Raw genomic sequence first — 9940 nt, forward strand, 5'->3', positions numbered from 1 at the left:
TGTATCAAAGCATTAATTTAACAATGCTTACTGTCAATCAAAATTAATCTCTCAAACTGCCATCCTGTAATACAGAACCAGCTATTTCAGTTGTGAAGTACATCCACAATCCATGTTTCTGCATATGGTGCAAAATGGAAAAAGATGCAAAGTTACTTTAAGGTGATGCTTTTATCAGGACACCTGCCTGTGTCTGTGGTATAGAAGAACATTTTCTGGAGTGTTTCCGCAAAAGGGTACCAATGAGCAATGAATAATATCAGAGCCACCAATAAGGAAAAATAAAAGGGAGTGAAAGTATATAAGATCATTTGCAAGAAGTGATTTTTTTAGGGCAAGATACAAAAAGACAGGAGTATGTTTATGTGTGTGTATTTTTCAAACATATTCTAAAAATTGATTTTAAGTATTATTTTCTGATTTTGATTTGGGTGTGATTATACAGAAAGGAAGAAGAGACAAAGTGTGGATCCAGTGTAGATACACATCATCATAACAGCAAGATGTTAAAAGCAGCTTAATGATGTGGAAAAGGGCACTCAGGACATTGCATGTTGATCAGGATTGTCAGCAGTTTGTCTGAAAGTCACAAGGAGAATTTTAAGTCAGAGCATCATGCCTACTTGAGTTGTGCCTCTCACAACCACTGTGCATGTGGTAAGGTTACTTGACAGCCTCTCATGGCAGCCAAGCCACCGTCCATAGTTCCTGATTTGGTGGATGCTTCAGCTTAGCCAGGACCCAGTGGAGGGAGCAGAGAGGGCTTCTGAGACAAGAGAAATACTGAAATGCTTAGGGGAAGCTCAGTAGTACATGAGGCCCGTAAGAATGATGTTGGCCGGTAGATATATTGCTGGAAAACTAAGCCCTGAAAAATGCTTATGAATATATTGGGGTTATTGAACATTTCCAAAAATTTTGTTTCTGTTTAATTTAACATCACAAAAGGTGGCTGTATCAGTTCATTTCTGTTGCTTATAACAGAATACCTGAAACTGGGGAATTTATAAAAAAACAAAATTTGTTTCCTACACTTCAGAGGCTGGGAAGTCCAAGGTCCATGGAACACATCTGGTGAGGGCCTTCCTGTGGTGACTAGGGTGTCACATGGCAAGAATGGGCTGAGCAAGAGAGTGTACTTAAACCTTCTAACTCTATATCTTACTCCTCCTCTCAAGTGAATTAACTGACTTTGGGAGGTGAATTGGGTATGTATGGTCCAGTCCTGCATTCCTGCCCTCTGTCTTTTACTCTGGGCTCTGCCTATCTGCAGAGTAGGAGCTCTGATTGTTGCTTGACTCGATGATTTTTCAGGTCAGACTGTACTTAGGTAAATCTGCCTAATACTGGAGGAGTTCAGGATTGGGAATCTACTGCTGCCACATATCAAAGTGTGCTTCCAATCAAACTTTATTAATGAAAGTGTTTTTTCACCTCCATCTGTCTTACCCTTTCAGAAGTCAGGCAGGGAAAAGAGTTGCCATTTATTGGGCCTTCTAACCTCCCAATATTTATTAGAAACTTTAGAAAATAGCCATGGAAAATTATGCGAAGAACTAATTTCTATGGATACTGCAGACATAGTGATTGTGGGTGTGTAATGGACAAAGCCCATGAAAAGATTGTAACTGAACAATGCTTTTTCATGTCCAGAACATGCAGAATCTCAGAATCCTCCACATCTTTCAGAATGTATCTTGCCAGGGCAAGGGAAACTACATCCTAAATGTGAATTCTAAATACATAGCTCTTCTGAAAAACTACCATCACTAATTATAACCACGTTGGCTCAACAGATGTACCTCCATTCCATCATCTTTCTTTTTGGAAACAGAATACCCCTAAGAGCTCCTACAAGATATCCTCTTGGTAGGCTTAAAAAGTCCCTTTGCTGACAAGTACCCTTTGCTTACGCACCTGCTTGGCAGGCCATGCACATCTCAAACACTCAGGGAAGCACGAAGGAAAGGGAGTAATCCTCCATTATTAATCCATTCACTAAGGCATGGTCCTATAATCTAATCAACTCTTCAAAGCCTCACCTTTTAATTACTATAATAGGATTTCCCACCCTCAACAGTTACAGTGGGGATTGAACTTCTAATATGTGAATTTTGGGGGACAGCACTACTTGACCAAAAAAATGCTTTGTCTTCTGTTCACCCCTGTAAGAGAGCTCTCTGGGGTCCCTTTTATCATGACCTAGTCACCTTCCAAAGGTGTGAAGGGATTGTATCACAAGTGTGTCATTGTTAACTGTTTGATATACAGCCTATCACAACTGAGTCCTTTGTTTCTGGGTCATCTAATTTGGCACAAAGCTATTTTATGCTGGGAAAAAGAAACTTCTGGAGAATTGAGAAGAGGTTATTGTTAGTGGGGCATCTGCATGCAAGCATGAAGTTTTACACGGCCTTGGTTTAAACAAGCTTATAAAACCCCATGTAGCTGTGCATCAGCACTGTATCAAGCTTGTCTGTAAGAGTTATTCTGAATATGGGGGTCTTAATTTTGTATTTTTCCCTATAAAATATACCTTTGGGGTGCATTCAGCTCTTTAAGAGAAGCTGAATGACCAGGCCAATGTCTGCCAAGAAGTGTCAGATCACCTCCATCAGTAGAACAGAAAAAACACCAAGTGGCTTCTAGACAGGACTGCCACCATAAAGCTTCTAGAAAACTCCAGTGCTAGGTTGCTGAGAAGGTCACCAAACTGGGCTGCCTCAGAAGTCACTTTGAAACTGTTGTCTTAAGTTTCTAGGCCCTCTGTGGCTGAGGCAAAGACAGGGCACATGTGATCAGCCATTGAATGGTGGTTTAGTTACTAGTAGGTATTATTATTTTTTATTATTTTTTTTACATTTTTTGATGTTATTGCAGAGCAGTTGGGAGGGAGGGGGAGAGAGGAAGGGGGAAGGAAATGGGAAGGAAGAAGGAGGAAGGAAGAGGGGTGGGATTGAGGCCTGTGGAGCCCCCCACATTCCCATAGGGGCGACCAGGGGGCTTCCAGTTGTGGCTTGGTCATTGCTGGGCTGGGTTCAGATGTAACGGGGGTATGGCAAAAGCTCTCACCCCCACCACTACCCCAGCTGGGGAACCCTGGGCCCTTCTTGCTGTGACAAGTGGGTATTAAAAGATAATTTTCAGAAACAGGAAAAATCATGACCCTCATACAGATATAAGAATAAACATGTGTCATGAATTTTATTTAACTCATTCACAAGGAAACTAATGAAGTGTGAAGGTCAAAGGAGAATCCTAAAAACAGACACAGTTGTAGATCATGAATATTGAAGTGAATGCGCAAATAGAGCCAAAATTGGTGTTTCTCCACTCAACAGAATTCATTTGCATGTCTATGGACAAGAATTATTTAGCATTGCTCTCAGTTGTATATAATTTGCAGAGTTGTAAAACAGCTCCCACAAAATCAGAATCAGACAACCCAGGTGTGCACTAGAATAATAACATGTAATTTTCCATTTAAGCACAAATTTTTGCTTACTGCCTCCCCACTTTGATCAAAAAGAATCTCAAAGACTCTTGATCACATAATAAGTATGGCCTTATTAGATATGGCCCGGTTATTTACATAGGTGCAGCAAGAGTGTTAATTTACCATACGGGCCTTTTTCAGTTTTGCTCTACTGGACATTTCTATAAGGAATCTCAACTTAGACTTCTAAAAGCCTCTGTTAATTTGCTCTACCAAGGCTAGGAAGCCAAATCCAAGGAACTTTCTCCACAAGATTTTACCTGCAGTACCTATACATTTTAGGGATCTATACATCTCAAGGATCCTGGCCTGCCATGGAAGTGGCCTCCTTACCACCTCTAAGGCTGTACTTTGTAAGCCAGGTGCCACGCCAGTGTTCTTGAGGGCTTTCCCAGCACTGGCTCCATAAAGTCAGGCATAGTTCCCTAAAAGTGACTGGTCAGGTGCTTGCTACAGCTTCCCCAGGGTGGCAGGAAGCCCCTCTGCTCACCCTGTGCCACAGAGGAGACTGGCAACCAGGGCAGCAAGGGCAGCCTGTCCTTCTCAGAGCTGCTGCCTGGTGGCTGTGACACCAAAGACCTTGGACTTGGACCAGGTGGTGCAGAGGTCAGAAGAGGGTGTGCTCCTGCAGCCTGGGAGAGAGGACTTGGAGGTGGTGGTGGTGAGAACTCAAACCGGTTATTCATAGTACTCCTGGCTGGAAATTATTTGGTAAAGTTCCTCCCAGAGAGAATCTTTAGGAAACTTCCAAAAATCATTCAGCAGAATTATGAAGCATAAACAGGGAGGATCTGTAAACCACCACGTCAGTCTTCAAGACATAAGAATTCTGAATTTGAACTACTTTCGACCCCTGTTCTGATCTTAAGCATGGGACATTATCTGATTGATTACTGCTTTTATGTCCTACATGAGAAATCTTTGCCCACTTCCAGGAAGAATTTCTGCCAAATCTGTGTAAGATCCCCAACAAGAACATAAGACTGTGGCTGAGTCTCAAAATTGAGAAATTAAAGCAGTTAATAAAGAAGAAGGAAAGAAAAAAGTAACTTAAGCAGGAAGAAATATTGCCAAGTTCAAGGGTTATTTGGACCAGTGAAATACTGCCCAATTGGGGAATAATGTATAGAAGGAGAAAGTACTCACTGTGGTGCAGGGATTGCCCCCTAGTGTTTCTGCATAAGTCTGGAGTCTAGCTGTAGGATATGAACGAGATATCATTTCTGACTTTTGAAATATTTCTCTGAAGAGGAAAGGAATGGTGAAAAGCTTTGCTTAAACAAGTTCTCTCTGAATATATTATTCTCTGTAATATAGAAGGTGTATCTATTGGAGATCAGGGTGTTAGTCTGAAATTAAGCTGGACAGATCCTGGGCATTTCTATCTCTATGCATTTTTCAGATGGGTGGCCTGTATCATGATGTCTTACATGATATCTTAGGAGTATATTTATGTTACAGGCCTGATGTTGGTTATGTCCAAGGGATTTCCTTCAATGTGATAGTGCTCATTGTCATTTTGAAAGAGGCAGATGCCTTCATTGCATTTGCAAAAATCTCATAAGTAAGGCATGCCAGCTGGCCATTTTCTGTGTGGATTGCAGCAAGATGTTGAAATATTTTGCAACATTTGAAGTATTCTTTGAAGATGATTTCTCCAAACTGTTTCTTCATGCTAAGTCTTGTGGTCTTACAACACCAGATACGTATTTGATAGACTGGATATTCACACTGTTTCAAAAATCACTACTCTACTGGGTCTGTCCTGTCCTGTCTGGGCTGTGTTTTGCAGAGAGGGGGGAAGAATTTTAATTTAAAACTGGACTAGGAATCCTCCAACTATATGAAGATGCTTTCCTACGGATGGACTCTATTTATTTAGTATAGTTTCTAACTAAATTGCCAAAGCGTATCATGTCAGAAAAGCTGTTCAGCTGAATTGCAGTCACTCAAATGCAGAAGAGCACCAAAAAATGGAATTAGAACTTTGTGTCTGTAATGAAGGGTATTAAAGAAGGAGACAAGAATAACAGTGCCAGTCTGAACAGCTAACCTAATTAATAGACTAATTGATATTAAAAAAGTGTTTTTGATAGAAGTTTTTTGTTCCCTATGTAAGAAGCGTGGAAGAAAGAAAGAGAAATCCAAAAGAATCAGGAAGTGAAAAATAACTAATTTTGAATTTTGTATCTGAAGTAAATGAAATGAGTAACCTATTGACAATATTATTTTAAAAGTATTTTGTAGAGAGAGCCATTTTACAAAGGAAAAAGTTTAAATGGCTAGTTCATACTCCATAATTTGGGGTGAATAGTTAAATGCAATAACATTTTGAAATAATCAAAATAAAACAAAACAAAACAGTGGCTGGTCATATTCAACAAATAAGCAGAATTCTCAAATATGACATTCCATGTTGGTTTGGTTACGCAAACCAGACAAGGCCTTGGTTGCATAAACAATTTTTCCAATTATATCTACTAAAAGAGAGAGCAGATTCTTATTGAATCTATACAAGTAACCATATTGCCATTAAAAGTAGAAATAGCGAATAAGAGTTTTTGTATTTTGGGAGAGGTCAGGGAGGGAAAATAAGATATCATCTAAAAATGTCCTAATTCAGTTTACAAAAGCAGAATCTACTAAGTTGTTATAAGCTATAGATAATAAGAGAAGAAACTTCCTTATATATGCAGCGAATAGGACATACAAAACATTAGCAATGTTCCAAACAGATAGCTACAATCATTTCTCATTAGTGCATTCAGAACTATGTAATTAACTCTTTTTCTGCTGGATCTGGTGTTAGCAATACCATGAACCTGTCTGCTTCTTGACTAAGAAGAATTCTGGAAATCCTGACAGCCCACTGGTACAGTTTTAAAGTTGTTTAAGTGGTGACAGCAGAAGCCTATACCCAAGATCTGTTCTTTGAAGTGTCAATAGTTTCAAGTACCTGGTTTAGTCTTTTTCCACGGGCTCTGAGACCATCCTCCTTTGCAAAAGACAAGAAGATGCAGAGCCTGAGGCTGATCGCAGAGCCTTCAGGGAAGCATCTGAGTAGCACAAAAACCCTACCTATAGATGCCAGAGGCTTCAAATGACTGTGGCTAATTGCTGATAATTTTTAAAAATTAAAGGTCTAATGAAAGTTCATAACAAGAATAATGCAATTGACAAGGAAATAGTTTGTTTCTGCAGCATGCAAAACAAAGCTAATCTCCCCCCCCCAAAAGCTTTAGACAAAATATCTATACATTTAATGATTAAGGATATTTTCAAAGAAGATAGTGAATATTACATTTGATTTATAAAAATAGAAGAACATAATTTTTATGGAGGAAAAATTCCTGAGATATAACATATACAATTCCCAAGTCATAGTACATATAATATAGCAAGAATATATCACCATGCCTATAGTAAGAATCTACCAGGAATGTATCAAGAATATCAAATAAAGAGATTTGGAGTAAGTCTTAAACATCCATATTTTAATAAAACTCCATAGATAAGTCTGATGTTCATTCCCAAATGACAACCACTGGCCTGGAATATTCTGGATTCAAAGTAAAGAAGTAAACATTTAAAATAATAACTAAGATTATGACTGTTAACACTATACTGTTACCTTACAACAGACAAAGTGCCATCAAGACTGTGAAAAACAGAAACATTGACAAATCTCCAGGAATTTCCCACGAAGCATTCAATTTCTAAAAAATTTACATTAAGAATATTTTAGCTACACAAATTTAACCTAGGGAAAGCTGAGCATCTTATATGATTTGACAAAATTCTTCTTGTGAAAGTTGCCAATAATAACATAAACAAATAAAGCCTAATTTTTTCTAATACCTCTCTTTTATAAAGTAAAAGAACAGGGCTGGCCCCATGGCACACTCGGGAGAGTGCGGCGCTGGGAGCGCAGCGACGCTGCCGCCGCGGGTTTGGATCCTATATAGGACTGGCCAGTGCGCTCACTGGCTGAGCGTGGTGTGGGCCACACCACACCAAGGGTTGCGATCCCCTTACGGGTCACGAAAAAGACAAAAAAAAAAAATGTAAAAGAACAAATCTTTGAATTTTCCAGGAACCCGCTGGGAAATCTCAAAGATAATTTTAGGGAGGCAAATATCAAAAGTTGTCAGATTTGGGGCCGAGCCCGCGGCGCACTCCGGAGAATGCGGCGCTGGGAGCGCAGTAGCGCTCCCGCCGCGGGGTCCGATCCTATATAGGGATGACCTGTGCGCTGTGAGCTGAGTGCGGTGCGGCTGAGTGCTGCCGGTCTCAAAAAGGACAAAAAAAAAAAAAAAAAAGTGGTCAGATTTGAGCAACAATAGTTGGCTGCATTTGAAAGTGACAATGAAACATATAAAAATAAGCACAGATTGTAACATGATTGCAAAGAAACTTACTTTCATAAATGAGGAAATTTTGTTTACTTTTTAAAAATAAGAACATAATAAAATTAACATAAAGCATAGAAAGTTATTCTGGTAAGACTTGGGATCTTGCTATCTAGGCAGAATACACAGGAAAAGAGCTTTTCATATTGTAGGGGAAGGCAAAAGAATAGTAAACTAAGGAAATGAAACCATCGAAATTGAGCAAAGTTTGCATTTCGTAGCTTTTCAGACTTGGGTGTTATGAACCAAGGCAAATAAAATTTATTTCCAGACAGAAAGTAGAATAGTACTTACCAGGGGCTATAGGGAGGGGGGATAGGGAGTCATCGTTTAATGGGTACAGAGTTTCAGCTGGGGAAGATGAAAAAATTCTGGGACAGGATGATGGTGATGGTGGCAGAACAATGTGAATGTACTTAATGTCACTGAACTATACACTTAAAAATGGGTAAAATGGTAAATTTTACAGTGTGTATATTTTACCACAATAAAAACATTTATTTCCAAGTTTTGTCCTTCATAGTGCTTTTTTATATTCCAGAACAAACTGGCACTTTATTTTAGAACCAATTCTTAGAGTGTCTGCAATGTCAGAACTAATTTTATAATATTACTGATTTTTAAAATATGAGATACATCCATTATTGCTCTCTGCAAATGATTCAGTGAATAAGAAGTTTAAACATTTCTCAATTTCAACTTCTGATATGGTAAATGGTGATAGTTAACACCCCTTGCTCCCCCCCCAGCCAAACACACTATTTATTTAACACTGTGCACACACACAGTATAAACATACTGTGTGTATAACATAAAGTTCACAATTATCCACCCTACCCCCAACCAAACACAACACAACAATATTTAAAGTTTTCAGTGTATTTGAGGAGTGCAAAAGAGGTTTGGAGACAAAATAAAAAATACAAAACCCTGAGAACCACTACTTTAGGACAAAAATGCTTTTTTCCCTTGAAAAACAGAAGCTTATACACAGTTGTATTCTCTGAAACTATCGCTTCCAAATATAGTCTCAACAACTAACATAAATTATAGCTTTTAACTAAAGTAACTTAGTTCTGTATCACAGAGAAAGGTGGAAGAGGAGAGGTGAATAATTGTGAACTATATGTCATACTCCAGCTTTTAAACTGACCAGCAGCTGATAAGTACACATAACACAACTTTCCATTGCCATACACATCCCTTAGAGTACAACCTATCAAAGTGGCAACAGTGAACACAGTCATTAACAGACCACAAAATATAACCTCTCTGTAGCATATAAACACAAGAAGCAAAAACATATAAACTTAAAGTTATGCTTAGTAATCAGTGTTTCAGTATTCTGTTTTACTTAGAAATGATATTTGTACCCAAATAATTACCCATTAATTCAATTTTAATATCGGTCCAGGATTTTAATTTGCCTTAAGCTCTTGGAAATTCTCTTCAAGCTGACATATTACAAAATAAAATTACTGTTGAAATAAAAAGTTTGTCAGAATAAATGATTCAGTTTAGTTAAAAACATTTATATTTTTCATAATCTTAAGCATTAGGAGTAATTTTAGCTTATTGACTAGTAAACTTGTATATATTAAGAAAATCATGTTCAAATAGAATATTGTTAGAACTATACTTAAGACTAATAAATCAGAGGAAACAGCTGTTTTTATCAAGCCCCAAATATTAAACTAGGCTCATTTTCCAAAGATTTACCTAAATTTGTGAACTCAAATTCTTAAAATGTTGTGTTGGTGTCTGTAAAATTATTTTTTAAATGTAGCACATTTAAGTATTAGAAATTCGGGGGCGGCGTGGTGGAGCAGGATCCTGAGAAGCGTGCGCTGAGCTGCCAGAGTGCTATCTGCATTTCCAAGAGCAACAAAAAATGAATAAGTCTTTGAACAACTAATCTACAACTATAAAAAAAGCAACTACAGGGCCGGCCAGGTGGCGCACTGGAGAGTGCGCTGCTTGAGAGCGTGGTGGCGCTCCCGCCGAGTGTTCGGATCCCATGTGGAGACTGGTTCCA

The 9940-nt window shown here is 38.5% G+C and overlaps 1 pseudogene; it reads left to right on the top strand.

The window, feature by feature from the left end:
- Window positions 1-3055: 3055 nt before the first annotated feature.
- Window positions 3056-7108, top strand: LOC103591285 (annotated as a pseudogene).
- The last annotated feature ends 2832 nt before the right edge of the window (window positions 7109-9940 follow it).

This window comes from Galeopterus variegatus, unplaced genomic scaffold (assembly GCF_000696425.1).
Source record: "Galeopterus variegatus unplaced genomic scaffold, G_variegatus-3.0.2 Scaffold956, whole genome shotgun sequence".
NCBI classification, from domain to species: domain Eukaryota; kingdom Metazoa; phylum Chordata; class Mammalia; order Dermoptera; family Cynocephalidae; genus Galeopterus; species Galeopterus variegatus.